The sequence below is a fragment of the Oncorhynchus masou genome, chromosome 15 (genome assembly GCF_036934945.1).
Source record: "Oncorhynchus masou masou isolate Uvic2021 chromosome 15, UVic_Omas_1.1, whole genome shotgun sequence".
Classification (NCBI taxonomy): Eukaryota; Metazoa; Chordata; class Actinopteri; order Salmoniformes; family Salmonidae; genus Oncorhynchus; species Oncorhynchus masou.
Genome location: NC_088226.1, coordinates 68,091,958 through 68,114,026, shown reverse-complemented (window position 1 = coordinate 68,114,026; position 22,069 = coordinate 68,091,958). Strand labels below are relative to the sequence as shown.

At 46.9% G+C, this 22,069-nt stretch overlaps 1 protein-coding gene across 2 annotated transcripts in view; it reads left to right on the top strand.

The window, feature by feature from the left end:
- Window positions 1-7,961: 7,961 nt before the first annotated feature.
- LOC135556712 (zinc finger protein 609-like) overlaps window positions 7,962-22,069 on the top strand; it is a 648,963-nt gene continuing 634,855 nt past the window's right edge. The window contains exon 1 of one of the 2 annotated variants that reach the window (XM_064990108.1): window positions 7,962-8,006. The gene's annotated coding sequence lies outside the window, so the exon portion shown is untranslated. Of the gene's footprint in view, window positions 8,007-8,028; window positions 8,170-22,069 lie in introns of those variants that run through there. The other variant, XM_064990107.1, reaches the window with a different exon arrangement.

The window sequence follows — 22,069 nt, the reverse complement described above, 5'->3', positions numbered from 1 at the left end:
GGTTACCCTTTTCAGAAAACATATCGCAGTTTTGAAGAAGGCGATGAGCGGTGTGGATGGTGTGTAAGAGTTTTGGGTCTGTGTAGGAGAGTTAGAGGAGGCTCTGTTGGGGAAGCCTGCCTCCCTGCCTGGCTGGCTGCTTTCTTCAAGGAGGGCAAACCGCCCCTCCCTACAGGGACTTGGCTGCAGAACAGGAAGTGTTGAAGATGGAACCGATGCGGTCTATAAATAGCCTGGTGGTGGTGGCGTGTCCTCTCCTGGGAGGTGGCACAGGGCAAAAGCGGCAGCACGTTTGCTGATTTGAATATGCAGTTAACTTAAAACAGCTTTCATCCTGTCGCCAGGCCCCAGGGGCTCCTCCTCTGCCTCCCCTGTCCTCCTCTTCCACCCTGGGAGAGCTGTTACAGGAGGCTGGGAGAGTTCAGTGCTGCTCAGGCTCACTTTGAGAAATGAGCCTTTTTATGGCTTTGGACTGCCTGTCTACGGGCATAGAGCTGCCTGTCTACTGTGTGTAGTGGCTTCTCGCTGTACATGAGGAGAGCTGCCTGTCTACTGTGTGTAGTGGCTTCTCGCTGTACATGAGAAGAGAGCTGTCTGTCTACTGTGTGTAGTGGCTTCTCGCTGTACATGAGGAGAGCTGCCTGTCTACTGTGTGTAGTGGCTTCTCGCTGTACATGAGAAGAGCTGCCTGTCTACGGTGTGTAGTGGCTTCTCGCTGTACATGAGAAGAGCTGCCTGTCTACTGTGTGTAGTGGCTTCTCGCTGTACATGAGAAGAGCTGCCTGTCTACGGTGTGTAGTGGCTTCTCGCTGTACATGAGCAGAGCTGCCTGTCTACTGTGTGTAGTGGCTTCTCGCTGTACATGAGCAGAGCTGCCTGTCTACTGTGTGTAGTGGCTTCTCGCTGTACATGAGAAGAGCTGCCTGTCTACGGTGTGTAGTGGCTTCTCGCTGTACATGAGGAGAGCTGCCTGGTTCACGTGTGTAGTGGCTTCTCGCTGTACATGAGCAGAGCTGCCTGTCTACGGTGTGTAGTGGCTTCTCGCTGTACATGAGGAGAGCTGCCTGTCTACTGTGTGTAGTGGCTTTCGCTGTACATGAGCAGAAGAGTGGCTCTCATGTACATGAGCAGAGCTGCCTGTCTACTGTGTGTAGTGGCTTCTGTACATGAGGAGAGCTGCCTGTCTACTGTGTGTAGTGGCTTCTCGCTGTACATGAGGAGAGCGGTATCAGCCAGCCAGCGCCCTTCGGTGACCCTCCTAAAGGTAGATACAGTACACAAGGGAGTGTTTAAATTTTGTGCTCTGCAGAACTGAAAGGAAAGGTTATCCTTCAGAGGACAGATAAGTGGGGGTAGTTCCTCTATCCGTGTGGGACCTAAATCCCCCAAAGTCCCCACAAGGATAGTGAAACAAGAAAAATGATCCTTGAGGACAAAGTCCATTTTAAGCTTAGGGTTGGATTTAGGGCCAGAATTAGGGTTACGTTAGGGTTAGGTTACGTTAGGGTTAGGTTACGTTAGGGTTAGGGTTATGTTAGGGTTAGGGCTACGTTAGGGGCTCTGGGCCACGTTTAGGCCAGGTGGCCACGCAGCCAGGCCACGCTAGGTTAGGGTTACGTTAGGGGTTTGGGTTACGTTAGGAGTTAGGGTTACGTTAGGGTTTGGGTTACGTTAGGGGTTAGGGTTACATTAGGGTTTGGGTTACGTTAGGGTTAGGGTTACGTTAGGGGTTAGGGTTACGTTAGGGGTTTGGGTTACGTTAGGGGTTAGGGTTACGTTAGGGGTTAGGGTTACGTTAGGGGTTTGGGTTACGTTAGAGGTTTAGGGTTACGTTAGGGGTTTAGGGTTACGTTAGGTGAGTTAGGGTTACGTTAGGGGTTTGGGTTGCGTTAGGGGTTAGGGTTACGTTAGGGGGTTAGGTTACGTTAGGGGTTAGGGTTACGTTAGGGGTAAGGGTTACGTTAGGGGTTAGGGTTACGTTAGGGGTTAGGGTTACGTTAGGGGTTAGGGTTACGTTAGGGATTTGGGTTTGGGTTACGTTAGGGGTTTGGGTTACGTTAGGGATTTGGGTTTGGGTTACGTTAGGGGTTAGGGTTACGTTAGGGGTTTGGGTTACGTTAGGGGTTTGGGTCACGTTAGGGGTTTGGGTTACGTTAGGTGTTAGGGTTACGTTAGGGGTTAGGGTTACGTTAGGGGTTAGGGTTACGTTAGGGGTTTGGGTTACGTTAGGGGTTTGGGTTAGGGTTAGGGTTACGTTAGGGGTGAGGGTTACCTTTAGGGGTTTGGGTTAGGGTTACCTTTAGGGGTTAGGGTAAATATGATTTTGAATGGAAATTAGTTTTAGATGGGGGAGAGAGAGAGAGATGGGGGAGAGAGAGAAGGGGAGAGAGAGAGAGAGAGAGAGAAGGGGGAGAGAGAAGGAGAGAGAGAGAGAAGGGGAGAGAGAGAGAAGGGGGAGAGAGAAGGAGAGAGCGAGAATGCAATGCTAGCTAGGGTGATACTTGTGGTGGCACTTCCCTTTCCCTACTCCGCTCTCACCGTTGTTACTCCCACACTAAAAAGTTCATTTCTAATTGAGTGTATTTAATTAGGCTAGATATCATTTGAACTGAAGTCCAAAGTTGTTACACACTACTTATGCAATCTTTGCTTGGGCAGTTCTAGCAGTCAAAGATGGAGCGTACTTTAATCCAATGCCTTGCTTATTTGCTCTGTTTTTTTGGAGCATCGTCTGGCTTTGTCCCTTCCAGATCTGCTTTGTAATATTTAGACCTTGGCTGTGATGTTTGGACATCATATCTGTATGAAACACCCTGGCCCAGTCCAGCATTGTGTAACTCTAACAACACCTCCGCTCAGGGAGAACAGTAAACACTAAACAACAACTCCGCCAGGAAAGAACAGTGGTTGTTGTGGATAAATAATCCCATCAGGGCTTGCTAGCTGGGGCATTGTTTACAGTGTTTACTGGTCTCTCCTGGCGGAGGTGTTTACAGTTGTTTACTGGTCTCTCCTGCCGGAGGTGTTGTTTACAGTGTTTACTGGTCTCCCCCGAAGGTGTTGTTCAGTGTTTACTGGTCTCTCCTGGCGGAGGTGTTGTTTACAGTGTTTACTGGTCTCCCCTGGCCGGAGGTGTTGTTTAGTGTTTACTGGTCTCTCCTGGCGGAGGTGTTGTTTACAGTGTTTACTGGTCTCCCCTGGCCGGAGGTGTTGTTTAGTGTTTACTGTTTTCCCCTGGCGGAGGTGTTGTTTACAGTGTTTCCTGGTCTCTCCTGGCGGAGGTGTTGTTTACAGTGTTTCCCGGTCTCTCCTGGTGGAGGTGTTGTTTAGTGTTTTCCCCTGGCGGAGGTGTTGCTTACTGTTTTCCCCTGGCGGAGGTGTTGTTTACAGTGTTTCCCGGTCTCTCCTGGCGGAGGTGTTGTTTACAGTGTTTCCCGGTCTCTCCTGGTGGCGGTGTTGTTTATAGTGTTTACTGGTCTCTCCTGGCGGAGGTGTTGTTTATAGTGTTTACTGGTCTCTCCTGGCGGAGGTGTTGTTTAGTGTTTACTGGTCTCTCCTGGCCGGAGGTGTTGTTTAGTGTTTACTGGTCTCTCCTGGCGGAGGTGTTGTTTACAGTGTTTCCCGGTCTCTCCTGGTGGCGGTGTTGTTTATAGTGTTTACTGGTCTCTCCTGGCAGAGGTGTTGTTTATAGTGTTTAATGGTCTCTCCTGGCGGAGGTGTTGTTTGGTGTTTACTGGTCTCTCCTGGCAGAGGTGTTGTTTAGTGTTTACTGGTCTCTCCTGGCGGAGGTGTTGTTTACAGTGTTTCCCGGTCTCTCCTGGCGGAGGTGTTGTTTATAGTGTTTATTGGTCTCTCCTGGCGGAGGTGTTGTTTATAGTGTTTACTGGTCTCTCCTGGCGGAGGTGTTGTTTAGTGTTTCCTGGTCTCTCCTGGCAGAGGTGTTGTTTAGTGTTTACTGGTCTCTCCTGGCAGAGGTGTTGTTTAGTGTTTACTGGTCTCTCCTGGCAGAGGTGTTGTTTAGTTTTTACTGGTCTCTCCTGGCGGAGGTGTTGTTTAGTGTTTACTGGTCTCTCCTGGCGGAGGTGTTGTTTATAGTGTTTACTGGTCTCTCCTGGCCGGAGGTGTTGTTTATAGTGTTTACTGGTCTCTCCTGGCGGAGGTGTTGTTTAGTGTTTACTGGTCTCTCCTGGCAGAGGTGTTGTTTAGTGTTTACTGGTCTCTCCTGACGGAGGTGTTGATTACAGTGTTTACTGGTCTCTCTGTAAGGGGGAGAACAGTAGAGGTAGTGAGCTATTTTTTTAGTGCTCAGCCGTCTGTCTCGGGGTTTAGGGCTCAGCAGTCAAATGAAAATACATTTTATTGGTCACATGTGCCGAATACAATGGGTGTGACCTTACAGTGAAATGCTTGCTTACGGGCCCCTAACCAACAATGCAGTTACAAAAATATGAATAACAATAATAAATAAAAGTTACAAGTAGCGTTAAAGAGCAGCAGTAAAATAAGAATAGCGAGACTATAAACAGGGGGTACCAGAATGAGTCAACAAAGGGCACTGGTTAGTCGAGGTAATTGAGGTAATATGCAATGTAGGTTGAGTTATTAAAGTTGCAGGGTGTAAAGGGGGGCAGGCAAATGGTCTGGGTAGCCATTTGATTAGATGTTCAGGAGTTTTATGGCTTGGGGGTAGAAGCTGTTAAGAAGGCTCCTGGGCCGAGACTTGGCGCTCCGGTACCGCTGCCGTGCAGTAGCAGAGAACACTCCATGACTCAGGGTGTCTGGAGTCTTTGACAATTTTTAGGCCTTCCTCTGACACCGCCTGGTATAGATGTCCTGATGGTACGACGCTTGGCCACAGTGATGTACTGGGCCATATCGCGGTCGGAGCTAGAGCAGTTGCCGTACCAGGCAGTGAAGCAACCGCTCAGGGTGCTATCGTTGGTGCAGCTGTAGAACCTTTTCAGGATCTGAGGACCCATTCAAATTTTTTCAGTCTCCTGTGGGGAATAGGTTTTGTCGTGCCCTTCACGACTGTCTTTATGTTCTTGGATCGATGTTAGTTTGTTGGATGTGACACCAACGAATTTGAAGCTCTCAACCTGCTCCACTACAGTCCCGCTCCATGAGGACGGAGTGTGCTCAGTCCTCTTTTCCTGTAGTCCACAATCATCTCCTTTGTCTTGTTCATGTTGAGGGAGAGTTGTTGTCCTGGCACTTCACGGCCAGGTCTCTGACCTCCCTATATCCGTCTCGTCGTTGTCGGTGATCAGGCCTACCACCGTTGTCATTGGCAAACGTAATGATGGTGTTGGAGTCGTGCCTGGCCGCGCAGTCATGAATGAACCGGGGAGGGATCCTGTTTTGAAGATCAGCGTGCTGGAAGTGTTATCTACCCTTACCAGCCCGTCAGGAAGTCCAGGATCCAGTTGCAGATGGAGGTGTTTAATCCCATGTCCTTAGTCTGCCTCGGGCTTAGGGCTCTGCAGTCTGTCTCGGGCTTAGGGCTCGGCAGTCTGTCCGGGCTTAGGGCCTCGGCAGTCTGTCTCGGGCTTAGGGCCTGCAGTCTGTCTGGCTTAGGCCCGGCAGTCTGTCTCGGGCTTAGGGCTCGGCAGTCTGTCTCGGGCTTAGGGCTCGGCAGTCTGTCTCGGGCTTAAGGGCTCGGCAGTCTGTCTCGGGCTTAGGGCTCGGCAGTCTGTCTCGGGCTTAGGGCTCGGCAGTCTGTCTCGGGCTTAGGGCTCGGCAGTCTGTCTCGGGCTTAGGGCTCGGCAGTCGGTCTCGGGCTTAGGGCTCGGCAGTCTGTCTCGGGCTTAGAGCTCAGCAGTCTGTCTCGGGCTTAGAGCTCAGCAGTCGGTCTCGGGCTTAGAGCTCAGCAGTCGGTCTCGGGCTTAGAGCTCAGCAGTCGGTCTCGGGCTTAGAGCTCAGCAGTCGGTCTCGGGCTTAGAGCTCAGCAGTCGGTCTCGGGCTTAGAGCTCAGCAGTCTGTCCCGGGTTTAGGGCTCAGCAGTCTGCTTAGGGCTCAGCCGTCTGCTTAGGGCTCAGCTTAGGGCCCGGCAGTCGGGCTTAGGGCCCGGCAGTCGGTCTCGGACTTAGGGCTCGACAGTCGGTCTCGGGCTTAGGGCTCGGCAGTCTGTCTCGGGCTTAGGGCTCGGCAGTCTGTCTCGGGCTTAGGGCTCGGCAGTCTGTCTCGGGCTTAGGGCTCGGCAGTCTGTCTCGGGCTTAGGGCTCGGCAGTCTGGCTCGGGCTTAGGGCTCGGCAGTCGGTCTCGGGCTCGGCAGTCGGTCTCGGGCTTAGGGCTCGGCAGTCGGTCTCGGGCTCGGCAGTCGGTCTCGGGCTTAGGGCTCGGCAGTCTGTCTCGGGCTTAGGGCCCGGCAGTCGGTCTCGGGCTTAGGGCTCGGCAGTCTGTCTCGGGCTTAGGGCTCGGCAGTCGGTCTCGGGCTCGGCAGTCGGTCTCGGGCTTAGGGCTCGGCAGTCTGTCTCGGGCTTAGGGCTCGGCAGTCTGTCTCGGGCTTAGGGCTCGGCAGTCTGTCTCGGGGGCTGCAGAGATAAAGGCATGACTAAGCAGCGGGGAGAGCAGAGATGTACAGGTTCTGCACTGCTTATCTGGATCTTTGTGCAGCCCGGCCATCTCTCTGACTGAGCTCTCCAGTGGGTGACCTTGACAAGAGTGTGGATTATTATTGTAATACATACCGCTCTGGTGGAATGGCCAGAGGGAGGGGAGGAGAAGGCGGGAAGAAGAGAGAGAGAGAGGGAAGGAGAGTGATGGGAGGGCGCAAGGGTGATTTCCGGTATTTTCCACAGCACAGATGGGACTTTGTTGGAGCATGTAGTGAGAAGACGGGTCAGGTGAGAGCAGCAGCTTGATCTCTCAGTTGGGTGTCCCCGGAACTGTTTACTACAACTTCACCACGGCCACAGCGGCAGCCATGTTGTTTTCCTCAGTCTACTCGTCTAGCGTTTGGATTTGTTTAAGGGAAGCCTGGGAGTTGTGTTTTCAGGATGGGGCTTGACTGAGGCACTGTGTGTGTGCCTGACATTCCTTTGGCTTAACTCCCCAGCAACAGAGCTAACACCCTTTTTCTTAGTTTTTACATCAGAATCTTCAAGCCTTCTCAAAATGTAAGTGCTGTGTTGTTTTTGCTACTCTAGGAAAAGGATTTTGTACAGTACTGAGTTTGGACTTTACAGGCGGAGTGAAAGTACACCCCCAGAGGTGTATGTGTGTAGAAAATAAGCTCAGACTTTCCTATGTGGAAGACTTGACCAGTTTTGCTGGTTGCTGGAGGAGGAGGAGGGAGGGGCTTCGTATTTTGGTCTCCTCCCATTACCTCCCGAAACACAATAGTAGGCGGAGTCCCAAGCCAGCCAACCCCCATCAGAAGTGTTGACGGGGGGAGGGGCAGAGCAGATGAGCCAAGCGAGGGGAGAAGGGTATCAGCTAGGCTTGAGACCAGAGAATACAGTGTAAACCTGCTGGCCATCCACACAGGGAGCTACTGCTGCAGTCAACCCTGTCCCTGTCCTTCAATACACTGAGCTGCCACTTACTCTTTCAGATAGCAGCACGATCTCAATCGGTTGTCCCTCAGAGGAAGGAGACGGGCAAGTGGGAGGAAGAAGGGGTGTACGTTATTTTGTTATTTTTTTTATTCAGAATATGTAGTCAGTCAGTGTACACAGAGCCATGATTACACTTCCGTGTGGACAGAATAGACGCTAAGCCATATGTCAAACTCCTGTGCAGTTATCAGGGCAATCTAAGGTCTTTTTCAGCTTGCTCTGCTACCTTCTGGTTTCATGCAGGCTCCTGCCCCTGAATACTGATTAGCCGGGAGGCTTTTTTCTCTCTCTCTCTCTCTCTCTCTCGTTCTCTCGCTCTCCGTGAAACACTATCTTGATTGTTATGCCGTCTGTAGAAAAGCTTTTCCTCCCTGCTGTCTCTGGTGTAAAGGTCATGTTACACCCAGCAGTCCTGGCTGTGTTGTCAGGGAACACAAATACTTCTTGGTGGGTTAACTCTCTCTCGCTCTCTTCGATTGTCCTTTTTCATGCATGGGCTAAACAGAGTCATTGGAGGTGGAGCTGGCAGCGATCATCAAGGCTGAGACTAGGGCAAGCAGAGGAAAATGTAACCTGAACTCCATGCTGAACCAAAGAGCACAGCCTCCCAGTGAGTAGAGGAGAACTATCTGTTGTAGTCTCGGTGGACTAGCTCGTGACTGCCCTGCTGCACACACAACACAGTGTCTTTTCCACTGTGTTTTTAAATGGGCAGAATGTAGGCGTTTACAGTGTCTCGTGAAAACAGGGTCCTGCAACACAGCTGTTTAACCCAGGCCTGAGAGCGTTAAATTGAGGCTTTGCTTCCATTTCCTGTTTTTATTTAATTGTTTATTTTTTTCTGCCTACCTCAACTGCTTGGGAAATACATTCGTAAAAGCACAATCATAATCGGTCAACCTGCGCCGTGCTCCGCTGCCTGACCTTTGAACTCTGAACAGAGGCCGCTGTTGTCTGAAGTCTGTTAGCAGAGTGTACCAGTAGGCTGTGGCCATTCATGATGCCTCAACACACAGAGACGAGGCTAGAGACGCTGAAATCGATGACATAGAGATGCAGGTAGCTTGATACGGTTTAGTGTAATAGAACAAAAGATAGCTGTCGTAATGACTCCCTAGCCGCAGTGACAAGAACGGTATAATTGCATCCAGGCTAGCATTGTCTCACTAACAAGCTGGTGCTTCAGACTGTTTTGTTCAACTAGTAGTTGGCAGTTTCTTTTCAGCCACTGGTTATATCTCAACATTTTAACAATGCTCTCTTTCTCTCACCTCTCTGTGTTGTCGTGTGCCTCCTACTCAGTCAAGGCCTCTGTTGATTTGTTGATACCAGGCTATTGGCTGCTTTCAAAATGCAGGTGGCATTGGGGTTACCACCACTCTTCGCTTCCTCTGTCACACTCACTCACACACCAACAATTGAATTGTCATCGCCACTGACAGTAGATACAGGCATCTCTTTTGTTAAGCTTCTTCTGTGGCAGCAGGACCCAGGGAATGGCTTCTTAAGGTAAGGCCTAGTGAATAGTCTCTTCGTAAGGTAAGGCCTAGTGAATAGTCTCTTAGTAAGGTAAGGCCTAGTGAATAGCGATAAGGCTCTGGTTCTTTTAATTCAAATCTGATTGTCGTTTATCATAGGATCATAGCCAATGTCAAATTAGCCTCTTTATTGAAAACATTTTCATTTTGTCTTAGTTTCCCTTTCACAAGGGCTTCTCGATTGAAAAGGCTGGAGACTTTTGATTGCGTTTTATTGAGTTGGCTACAGTAGCCTAGCAGTTTTTGTTGCGTTGGCTACAGTAGCCTAGCAGTTTTCGTTGAGTTGGCTACAGTAGCCTAGCAGTTTTCGTTGAGTTGGCTACAGTAGCCTAGCAGTTTTCGTTGAGTTGGCTACAGTAGCCTAGCAGTTTTCGTTGAGTTGGCTACAGTAGCCTAGCAGTTTTCGTTGAGTTGGCTACAGTAGCCTAACAGTGTTTGTTGAGTTGGCTACAGTAGCCTAGCAGTTTTCGTTGAGTTGGCTCAGTAGCCTAGCAGTTTTCGTTGAGTTGGCTACAGTAGCCTAGCAATTTTCGTTGAGTTGGCTACAGTAGCCTAGCAGTTTTCGTTGAGTTGGCTACAGTAGCCTTGCAGTTTTCGTTGAGTTGGCTACAGTAGCCTAGCAGTTTTCGTTGAGTTGGCTACCGTAGCCTAGCAGTTTTCGTTGATTTGGCTACCTTATCAGTTTTCGTTGAGTTGGCTACCTTATCAGTTTTCATTGAGTTGGCTACAGTAGCCTAGCAGTTTTAGTTGAGTTGGCTACAGTAGCCTAGCAGTTTTAGTTGAGTTGGCTACAGTAGCATAACAGTTTTCGTTGAAATGGCTATATTTTTATTTTACCTTTATTTAACCAGGCAAGTCAGTTTAGAACAAATTCTTATTTTCAATGACGGCCTAGGAACAGTGGGTTATCTGCCTGTTCAGGGGCAGAACGACAGATTTGTACCTTGTCAGCTCGGGGGTTTGAACTTGCAACCTTCCGGTTACTAGTCCAACGCTCTAACCACTAGGTTTTGTTGTTTTGGCTACAGTAGCCTACCAGTTTTCGTTGTGTTGGCTCCAGTAGCCTACCAGTTTCGTTGAGTTGGCTACCTTAGCAGTTTTCGTTGAGTTGGCTACAGTAGCCTAACAGTTTTCATTGAGTTGGCAACAGTAGCCTAGCAGTTCTATTTTTGTTTCACTTCCTCATTGATGTTGGTAGGATGTGAGAGAACTTGGCGGAGAGTCTCTTTCCTCTTAGCAACAGGTGAATAGCTGTCTGGGGCTGTTGCTAAGGGCCAGGAGATGAGGCCCGTGGTCCTCTGAGCTGTCTGCCTCAATATGCCTCCCCCTTGAGGGGTGGGGGGAGGGGGCGCTGTTTTGTAAACCCCTCTCTCCTCACTTACAAAAAAATGGGTCACTGAAGAATAGCACTGTTCTTTCTGGTGATGGCTTAGTCATTAAACATGCAACTTGGTCCAGTTGTACATATGCATAGTAGAATGTTTTTTTTTTGGTACGTTAGAAGCTGAACTTTAAAGCAAGGTATTCAGAATCTGACTTCTATTGTGTTACCGTTACCATTTTGGACTCCCGAGTGGCGCAGCGGTTAAAGCACTGGATCTCAGTGATAGAGGCGTCACTACAGACCCTGGTTCGATTCCAGGCTGTATCACAACCGGCCCGGCATCGTTAGGGTTTGGCCGGTGTAGACCGTCATTATAAATAAGAATGTGTTCTTAAACTGACTTGCCTAGTTAAATAAAGGTTACATTAAAATATTGTAATTTCTTTATGTCCAACTCTTGTCAGACTGGGCTCTCTGAGTTGAGTCAATAATGGTTAAAGGGTCGATCAGCAGTTGCTACATGTATTTTTGGGATTTAAATAAATTACATGTAGGACTATTCATTTTGATTGTTGAAGAATAGAACTTATAAATGCCCACTTTCGCGAAGTTCAACTGTCGTATCCCAGCAGAACCCAAAATATAAGCTTGTTATACTGGTGGGGAGAATAGTTTGTTGTTGTTTCATGTGCTGATTGACACTTTTAATGGGGGTGTGTTGAAGTGGATGTTGGTGCCATAGAATTAGGACATAGAATACTATAATATAGATTTGTAATTGAATATGATTTCTATGGTTGACTCTGTAGGAGACGGTGTGATTTGAATTAGCCGGGGGCGTAGCTCATGCTGTTGACTAGCAGGATGCTCTGCGTGTGAACTGTAGAACAAAGGTTTCTTTGGTGGCCCGGGCTGCACAAACCTGTCAGCCATTTCCGCCGCAACTCTCACCTGTTACTTTCTGTGGTCTGCTTTTCCCACACTCGTACACTAAACACCAACCGGTCATCACCTCACACAAGGCCTAGTTAATACAAACCTTATATTGGATTTTAAAGAAGTGGTTGTCGAACAAATGGGTTTCTGGGTCTTTTGTGGGATAATGTTAACTAATGTTTCTGTTAAACCGTGTTTTTTTTTTTTAAACGTGACAGTCTCTCTGTGCTCTGTCTGCAGCCCCTGCTGTGGGGCGGCAGGTAGCCTAGTGGTTAGAGCGTTGGACTAGTAACCAAAAGGTTGCAAGATCATATCCCCTGAGCTGACAAGGTAAAAATCTGTCATTCTACCCCCTGAACAAGGCAGTTAACCCACTGTTCCTAGCCCGTCATTGTAAATAAGAATTTGTTCTTAACTGACTTGCCTAGTTAAATAAAAGTTAAATAAAAATAAGTCACTTTCATCATCTGTTAGAGTGCCTGAGAACACTGTACCTTTGAAAACATGTGGGTTTGTTTAGTTATGTCCAAGTGGAAGGACAGAAAAGGGGTCTCAGGCCTGCTGTGTATAATTGTGTGATGCATGTTTGAAGAGGCTTTTAGCTGGCAAGCATTGTCTTCTTTTAAATATGTTTTTTCTGTCCTCTGGAATAAACTGCCTTCTCTGTGAATCTAGGTTACAAGGGGGGAGGGCTCAGTGTAGCCCCCCCCCAGGTTTCTCATGGTAGCGTTTAATAATTTTCCACTTTTGTCTGAGATTTTTAGTCCAGAAAACACAGCTTGACATTTAGAAGTCCACACTTGGTCACAGGAAACTGGCAGTTTTTTAAATTCCCCTGTGTCGTTTGGTTTTGAAAGTGCTTTGAGGCTTGTTCCGTGTGAGCCTGGGGAGGTGGGAAGCCTTGGAACATCAGTGGAGAGCAGAGGTGTCCTGCCCCCTTCAGAATGATTATATATATATATATTGTGTAGTACGACTAGCCATCGAGCTATGTTATGAAGTTGGCGTTAAGCCTCCAGTGTGGTCACCAGTCTTCCAGGACCCAGGAAAACTCCAATTACAGGCAGCTTTGGGTTTCCATCAATCAGATTCTCAATCCTTCTCTAATTATAGGCAAAGGCAGTAAGTGCCCGATTTGTTTTACAACCCCGTGGGTATGGCCTTGTTGAGAATGTTCTGGTCTGGTGCCGGCTAGAGCTCAACATAAACCGTGTCACCACTCACAACCATAACAGACTGCTCATTCCCCTTTTGTGCCCAGACTGGTTGGGAAAGTAGTAGGTTTTTACAGATCATTGTCTAGGCTATTGACCATATTGATTCTTCTATTGACTCTTCTTATCGGAGGATCAATGGCGGTGCACAGTATTGACTGTTGTGAAGGCTACTTCTTCTCGGAATGTTCTATGGTCAAAGTCTGTTTTAAACACCGAAACTAACATCACAGTGTGGTCCAGTCTGTCCTGTCCACATCTCTGGATTGTGTGTTTGTCAAATGTTATTTTTGAGTCCAGTTGATTGGCTGCGTGTGAATGGTGTCCAATAGGAGCTGTCAGGTCTAGTCCTTTCATCTGCCCTCTGAGTGCACGACTCATTACTTCTTCCCCATTGGAGCAATGTTCCCTCTAAATGTTTACGGCACTGAGCAAATTTCAGGTCTTCTGAGTGCAAACTTGAACGTTGTGAAAATTCTGTGCAACTTCCAGAGTGCGTTTACTGTGAACACTGAGGCTGTAGCTGCTTTAAGTTAGTTTTACTGTGAACACTGAGGCTGTAGCGGCTTTAAGTTAGTTTTACTGTGAACACTGAGGCTGTAGCCGCTTTAGGTTACAGTTTTACTGTCAACACTGAGCCTGTAACCACTTCAGGTTACAGTTTTACTGTCAACACTGAGCCTGTAACCACTTTAGGTTACAGTTTTACTGTCAACACTGAGCCTGTAACCACTTTAGCTTACAGTTTTACTGTCAACACTGAGGCTGTTGCCACTTTAGGTTACAGTTTTACTGTGAACACTGAGCCTGTAACCGCTTTAGGTTAGTTTTACTGTGAACACTGAGCCTGTAGCCGCTTTAGGTTATAGTTTTACTGTAAACACTGAGGCTGTAGCCGCTTTAGGTTACAGTTTTACTGTCAACACTGAGGCTGTAGCCGCTTTAGGTTACAGTTTTACTGGCAACACTGAGGCTGTAGCTGCTTTAGGTTACAGTTTTACTGTGAACACTGAGGCTGTAGCCGCTTTAGGTTACTGTTTTACTGTGAACACTGAGCCTGTAGCTGCTTTAGGTTACAGTTTTACTGTGATCACTGAGGCTGTAGCTGCTTTAGGTTACAGTTTTACTATCAACACTGAGCCTGTAGCCGCTTTAGGTTACAGTTTTACTGTCAACACTGAGGCTGTAGCCGCTTTAGGTTACAGTTTTACTGTGAACACTGAGGCTGTAGCCGCTTTAGGTTACAGTTTTACTGTGAACACTGAGGCTGTATCCACTTTAGGTTACAGTTTTAACAGTGGCCAAGTAGGCTACTGTGGCCATTTGATCATAATGTAGGCCTACCAGAGTCATCTACCTTCAAAAACAATGTAGAAAATGCATCCCATAACATTTTAACATGTTCTATCATTCAGCCTACAGTAGCAGCCAATGTGTGGTGTTCAATGCCGGTCTACATTCCTTGAGACTTTTGAAAAAAACATTCAAGTCTTGACATTAACCTGTTTATCCACTGAAAATGTTGTTTGCTGCCAGAAACCACTTTACAAAATAAAATGCATAATTGTTCCCATACCGTTTATTACAGAGAATCAGATAAATGATGCTACCCTCTGCCTATTCACTACTTAGCTTACTCAAGCCCGTCTCAAAATACAACACTGCCCCTTTAAGACAAAAAGGTTTTCACCTGACTCGCTTTTCAAAGATGTCTAGAAATGTACACGTTTTGTGCTCTTGTAGGAAGCAATCACTCCACTATTGCGGACTACAAATGATCTACAACTGGGCTAATAACTCACTAACTGGTAAAGGATATGAACAAAATGTGCACACGTGGCTACATGCAGCTCTCCCTTTAATCTCAAAACAAGTGCATCTACTCATGTTCGCTCATGCTGTAAACATGGTCCAGTTTAACGTAAATGGCACAGATCCATATATGGCAGTAGTCTATTTGCATATACACCTACCGCAGCTCTGATTGGTTATGTCACACCGGTTTGTGTAGAGTACGGCTGAGTCTTGCGCAATAGAATCATTCTCTGATGCATTCTGCCTACAACAACATCTCTTGCATAGTTCGTTTTCTTTCATTATGTTGCATTGAAAATGGCTAATATTGTGTTGATTCGATCACAATCGCCACAGTAAAGGGAAACGTTGATAGTGTTAACTAACAGGGTAAACTCTAGAAAGTTGAACTTCAATCTCATGCTTCTCTTCTTGGGCTGATATTTGTTTTACACTCTGGGTGACAGTCCCTGGGGAACATTGCTGTTGGGTAATGGGCACAGATTTATACAGTATCGCCACAGCACAGTGATTAATTGCACAGTGCTCTGCAACGTAGAGCGTCTATGTAAAATGGCAGCCCCCTGATTCGTACTATGACACCTGCTAGCGCAAACATTTGCTGTGAATAAATCGTCTACCTTTTGATGTGGATAATTATGTAGGTTTATAATGTTTGACATGCACAGCACGAACATATTCTAGATTTCAAATCAAGTGTTATTTGCCACATCCGCCGAATACACACAGGTGTGACCTTACCGTGAAATGCTTCTGTACCTTCTGCCCTTAACCAACAATGCAGTTCAAGAAATAGAGGTAAGAAAATAATTACAAAATAAAATTAATTAATGAATAAAAAAAGTAGCACAAAATTACATATTAACAAAGCTATACATAACAATAATGGGGTACCGAGTCAGTGTGTGGGGGTACAGGTTAGTTGAGGTAATTACTACATGTAGGTAGGGGTGAAGTGACTGTGCATAGATAATAAACAGCGATTAGCAGCAGTGTACAAAACAAATGGGGGTGGGGTCAATGTAAATAGTCCAGGTGGCCATTTTATTAATTGTTCATCAGTCTTATGGCTTGGGGGTTGAAGCTGTTAAGGAGCCTTTTGGTCCTAGACTTGGCGCTCCGGTAACGCTTGCCGTGCAGTAGCATAGAGAATGGTCTATGACTTGGGTGCCTGGAGTGGACTTTAGGCAACACAGCTAAAGCCTGTGTTACACACTGCGTTACCCAGGACATCTGCTAAACCAATACACCCTCAGTAACGCCAAAATGTGCACACGTGGCTACATGCAGCTCTCCCTTTGATCTCAAAACAAGTGCATCTACTCATGATTGCTCATGCTGTAAACATGGTCTAGTTCAATGTAAATGGCACAGATCCATATATGGCAGTAGTCTATTTGCATATACTCCTACCGCAGCTCTGATTGGTTATGCGACACCGGTCTGTGTAGAGTACGGCTAGGTGAACGATTTAGGTGAACGACTTATGGCGACTAGTGTGAAAGTGTTCTGGTTTTATGATGAGAGGGCAATGTCCTGCTTTTTATTATATTTATATATTTTTTTAAACTTTACATTTTTTAATTTCAGTCTTAAACAGGTTGAGAAGTCTGGCTTTTTCTGCCATTTTGTTTCAGAAAAGTGTACATTATCAAGCCTTTGATCTCTATCAAAGTGGCGTTTGGGGATGTTGAGATCACAAGGAATCTTCTCTGAATTGTCTCAACTTTAAGTCCTCAGTTCCTGCTTGTTTACATAGTTGGGATTAGAGCTCCTAACCTGAAAGGCTGCTTAGAGGTACATCTAAACATAGCGTGAGATTAGTTAAACTGTGTCCACACCAACTGGGTTAAGTTGAAAGGTCACGAGTGATTGATGGAAGATGGACTTTGCTCCACTCAGTTCAACGTCACGCTATTTCTCTGCAATTGGAGAGATTGAGGAAGGTGTCTCTTTTCAGTCATTAGTGTTGGCGTTTCAAATACTCTCCTCAAGAAGAAGAAAAGGGAAGATCCTTAAATAGATTACCGTCGTTGTTAGCGTTCAGGTAGTAAAGTGAATAGATTACAGTCATTGTGTTAGCGTTCAGGTAGTAAAGTGAATAGATTACAGCCATTGTGTTAGCGTTCAGGTAGTAAAGTGAATAGATTACCGTCGTTGTTAGCGTTCAGGTAGTAAAGTGAATAGATTACAGTCATTGTGTTAGCGTTCAGGTAGTAAAGTGAATAGATTACCGTCAAGTTGTTAGCGTTCAGGTAGTAAAGTGAATAGATTACAGTCATTGTGTTAGCGTTCAGGTAGTAAAGTGAATAGATTACAGCCATTGTGTTAGCGTTCAGGTAGTAAAGTGAATAGATTACCGTCGTTGTTAGCGTTCAGGTAGTAAAGTGAATAGATTACAGTCATTGTGTTAGCGTTCAGGTAGTAAAGTGAATAGATTACAGTCAATGTGTTAGCGTTCAGGTAGTAAAGTGAATAGATTACAGCCATTGTGTTAGCGTTCAGGTAGTAAAGTGAATAGATTACAGTCATTGTGTTAGCGTTCAGGTAGTAAAGTGAATAGATTACAGTCATTGTGTTAGCGTTCAGGTAGTAAAGTGAATAGATTACCGTCGTTGTTAGCGTTCAGGTAGTAAAGTGAATAGATTACAGTCATTGTGTTAGCGTTCAGGTAGTAAAGTGAATAGATTACCGGGTCGTTGTTAGCGTTCAGGTAGTAAAGTGAATAGATTACAGTCATTGTGTTAGCGTTCAGGTAGTAAAGTGAATAGATTACCGTCGTTGTTAGCGTTCAGGTAGTAAAGTGAATAGATTACAGTCATTGTGTTAGCGTTCAGGTAGTAAAGTGAATAGATTACAGTCATTGTGTTAGCGTTCAGGTAGTAAAGTGAATAGATTACAGTCATTGTGTTAGCGTTCAGGTAGTAAAGTGAATAGATTACAGTCATTGTGCTAGCGTTCAGGTAGTAAAGTGAATAGATTACAGTCATTGTGTTAGCGTTCAGGTAGTAAAGTGAATAGATTACAGTCATTGTGTTAGCGTTCAGGTAAAGTGAATAGATTACAGTCATTGTGTTAGCGTTCAGGTAGTAAAGTGAATAGATTACAGTCATTGTGTTAGCGTTCAGGTAGTAAAGTGAATAGATTACAGTCATTGTGTTAGCGTTTAGGTAGTAAAGTGAATAGATTACTGTCGTTGTGTTAGCGTTCAGGTAGTAAAGTGAATAGATTACAGTCATTGTGTTAGCGTTCAGGTAGTAAAGTGAATAGATTACTGTCGTTGTGTTAGCGTTCAGGTAGTAAAGTGAATAGATTAGTCATTGTGTTAGCGTTCAGGTAGTAAAGTTTGATTAAATGCGCCAAATACAACAGGTGTAGACTTTAATGTGAAATTCTTACCTACGAGGGCTTTCACAACAATGCAGAGAACAAGAAAATGTGATTTAATTCATTTATATTTTTAATTGTGACACAATAAATAACAATAACAGGCGTTTTACTACCTGGGTCAGTTAGTGGCAGGGTCAGAGATGGGGAGGTCACTGTACGGTTAAAGGTGAGCATGTGGCTCTGTTAAAGTCTCTCCTGCTGGGCTTGTTTTTCAGTGAAAACAGGATGTGTCGACTTGGGTAGATGATTAATTTAAGCCTGTGAAGACATGGAGAAGGCCCCCAATCAGTTCAAATTAGCCGAGAGGCAAGTGGACCAATACAAATGTGCCCTCAAAGAAATGATTGAGGATTGTCGCTTAATTCCCCATTCTTGTTAAATTCTAATTTGTGTCAAATGATTTTTATGCCTTATTAAGTTTCTAATGCTTAGGCTAAACGTTGAAGCAGGCTCTATGGTAATATCTCAATTGGTTACGTTCATCTGTGGTGTAGTGGTGTAGTTTACAGACCCTCAAGTCTGTTTTACTACTTAGATTCTAAATGATTCTGCGTTGTTTTCCTCTGTCACTCTTTACATTTTTTTGCTTCTCTCTTGTCATTATGATGTGTGGGTGGGTGGGACTTGTATGGCAGACGTATTTTCAACAGTGGTGGGACCATCTCCTATGGTTACCGGAGACTCTTGACACGGCCTGAACTCTGCTCCCTGACCCCTACCTTTAGTCCAACCTCCCCCGCAGGGACTGGTCACCACCTCCCAGCGTGTCCCCATTCAGAGGGATGTTGGGAAGGTGACATCACACATCCGGGGGCCGCAGGGATCTGGTCCTGAATCTGAAACACTTATTACTCTGCTGTGGAAAGGAGGGGGTGGGGGGTTACACAAGAATGTTCTGTGAACTCAATGGAATTTAAGCTGTAACGCACTCGCCTGCCAAAACCAAATGTTGTGTTTCTGTGAGACTCCATTCCTACTGTACCAGTTGTATAACTCTGCGCTTAACTTTTTTCCAGACCTCTTTTCCTCGCTTCCCCTTGTTTAGTTTTTTTGCGATTTGTTTTCCTAGGGAGCATTGATTCTCCTCTGTGCCAGCGTGAAAGTGGATATGGTTGTTTGATGATGGGTTTGGGGGGGGGGATACCTGAGATGATGCCCATTGGCTCAGCAGACCGAGGGCCTGGTCTTTTAAACCGTCATGAGCAGGTAGTATTACCCCTGAAAGGACTTAGAAAGTAAAGGGCTGGTCAGTCTTTTCCGTTTTGCTGGGGCTTATTTAGCTTAGTGAAGCTTCATGTTGATTTAAAGACAATCCCCAATCATTTACTACCTGAATGGTGATGTGGTTGTATTTCAACCGAGGTCTTTCAACGGCCGAGGTTTTCAGCGATGCTTTTTACCTAATAGGACGACATTCCCACAGCAGTCTTTCGTAACACGGCACACTGCCACAATTTTGATTTGCGATACTTAAATCATATGTTGAACAGTAAAGAAAAGCCTTTTAAATAGTTTATATTTGGCATGAAACGTTCTGTCTTTGGACAGACCCAATCCTTTTACAACCTCAGAGTCCCAGTTTGCAGGGTGTGGACAAAGCACATGGTGTGTGTGTGTGTGTGTGTGTGTGTGTGTGTGTGTGTGTGTGTGTGTGTGTGTGTGTGTGCAGGCTTGGCGAAGTGGAAACTTTTCTGAGAGAAATGACCGCTGAACCACTAATAGTGCACTTGAGCCCACAAAGAGGAGAAACACTGCCAGGAATAATGGATGTTTTTGTTGTAGGTTTCAGCTGGAGCTTCCACTGAGGTTATGCTTCCATTTAGATTCCTGCTTCCATTTCCCCCCGACTGGAGACTGGTCCTCCTCCTGCTCTTTTGCAAGGCTAAAGTCTGTAGTCTAGATGGTGGATATATGTTTGGTGGTCTCTCCCTTAGTGTGGGTTTGTTTGGTGGTCTCTCCTTTAGTGTGGGTTTGTGTTTGGTGGTCTCTCCTTTAGTGTGGGTTTGTGTTTGGTGGTCTCTCCTTTAGTGTGGGTTTGTTTGGTGGTCTCTCCCTTAGTGTGGGTTTGTTTGGTGGTCTCTCCCTTAGTGTGGGTTTGTTTGGTGGTCTCTCCCTTAGTGTGGGTTTGTTTGGTGGTCTCTCCCTTAGTGTGGGTTTGTTTGGTGGTCTCTCCCTTAGTGTGGGTTTGTTTGGTGGTCTCTCCTTTAGTGTGGGTTTGTGTTTGGTGGTCTCTCCTTTAGTGTGGGTTTGTTTGGTGGTCTCTCCCTTAGTGTGGGTTTGTTTGGTGGTCTCTCCCTTAGTGTGGGTTTGTTTGGTGGTCTCTCCCTTAGTGTGGGTTTGTTTGGTGGTCTCTCCTTTAGTGTGGGTTTGTGTTTGGTGGTCTCTCCCTTCAGTCGTAAGCATCTTTGGTTTGGAGCGATCTGAAGCTCGGGCATGTAAGCATGCTTTTAGTCGAGGGTTAGAAGAATTCCTCAGACCGATGCCGTTTTCCGGTCCGCGTCCTCCTCTATGGAGCCGACACTTACCAATAAGCCGTTAGTTTATGATAACGTTTTGCTTGGGTTGTTGGACATTGCCTTACTAGCTGACAAGCGCGACACCCTGACTGTACTCCAGGAGGATGGGTGGCTGAGCGCGACACCCTGACTGTACTCCAGGAGGATGGGTGGCTGAGCGCTACACCCTGACTGTACTCCAGGAGGACGGGTGGCTGAGCGCGACACCCTGACTGTACTCCAGGAGGATGGGTGGCTGAGCGCTACACCCTGACTGTAATCCAGGAGGATGGGCGCGACACCCTGACTGTACTCAGGAGGACGGGTGGCTCCAGGAGGACGGGTGGCTGAGCGCGACACCCTGACTGTAATCCAGGAGGATGAGAGCGACACCCTGACTGTAATCCAGGAGGATGAGAGCGACACCCTGACTGTAATCCAGGAGGATGAGCGCGACACCCTGACTGTACTCCAAGAGGCCGTGTGGCTGAGTGCGACACCCTGACTGTAATCCAGGAGGCAGGGTGGCTGAGTGCGACACCCTGACTGTAATCCAGGAGGCAGGGTGGCTGAACGCGACACCCTGACTGTAATCCAGGAGGCAGGGTGGCTGAGTGCGACACCCTGACTGTAATCCAGGTGGCTGAGTGCGACACCCTGACTGTAATCCAGGTGGCTGAGCGCGACACCCTGACTGTAATCCAGGTGGCTGAGTGCGACACCCTGACTGTAATCCAGGAGGCTGAGCGCGACACCCTGACTGTAATCCAGGTGGGTGCGCGCAACACCCTGACTGTAATCCAGGAGGGTGAGCGCGACACCCTGACTGTAATCCAGGAGGACGTGTGGGTATTGAACTGTTCCCTACAGGGTGAGGGTAATGAACTGTTCCCTACAGGGTGTGGGTAATGAACTGTTCCCTACACGGTGAGGGTAATGAACTGTTCCCTACAGGGTGTGGGTAATGAACTGTTCCCTACAGGATGAGGGTAATGAACTGTTCCCTACAAGGTGTGGGTAATGAACTGTTCCCTACAGGGTGTGAGTAATGAACTGTTCCCTACAGGGTGTGGGTAATGAACTGTTCCCTACAAGGTGTGGGTAGTGAACTGTTCCCTGCAGGGTGAGGGTAATGAACTGTTTCCTACAAGGTGTGTGTAATGAACTGTTCCCTACAAGGTGTGGGTAATGAACTTTTCCCTACAAGGTGAGGGTAATGAACTGTTCCCTACAAGGTGTGGGTAATGAACTGTTCCCTACAGGGTGTGGGTAATGAACTGTTCCCTACAAGGTGTGGGTAGTGAACTGTTCCCTGTTCCCTACAGGGTGAGGTTAATGAACTGTTCCCTACAGGGTGTGGGTAATGAACTGTTCCCTGTTCCCTACAGGGTGAGGTTAATGAACTGTTCCCTACAGGGTGTGGGTAATGAACTGTTCCCTACGGGGTGTGGGTAATGAACTGTTCCCTACAGGGTGTGGGTAATGAACTGTTCCCTACAGGGTGTGGGTAATGAACTGTTCCCTGTTCCCTACGGGGTGAGGGTAATGAACTGTTCCCTACGGGGTGTGGGTAATGAACTGTTCCCTGTTCCCTACAGGGTGTGGGTAATGAACTGTTCCCTACGGGGTGTGGGTAATGAACTGTTCCCCATGGCCCTACGGGGTGAGGGTAATGAACTGTTCCCTACGGGGTGTGGGTAATGAACTGTTCCCTGTTCCCTACAGGGTGTGGGTAATGAACTGTTCCCTACGGGGTGTGGGTAATGAACTGTTCCCCATGGCCCTACGGGGTGTGAGT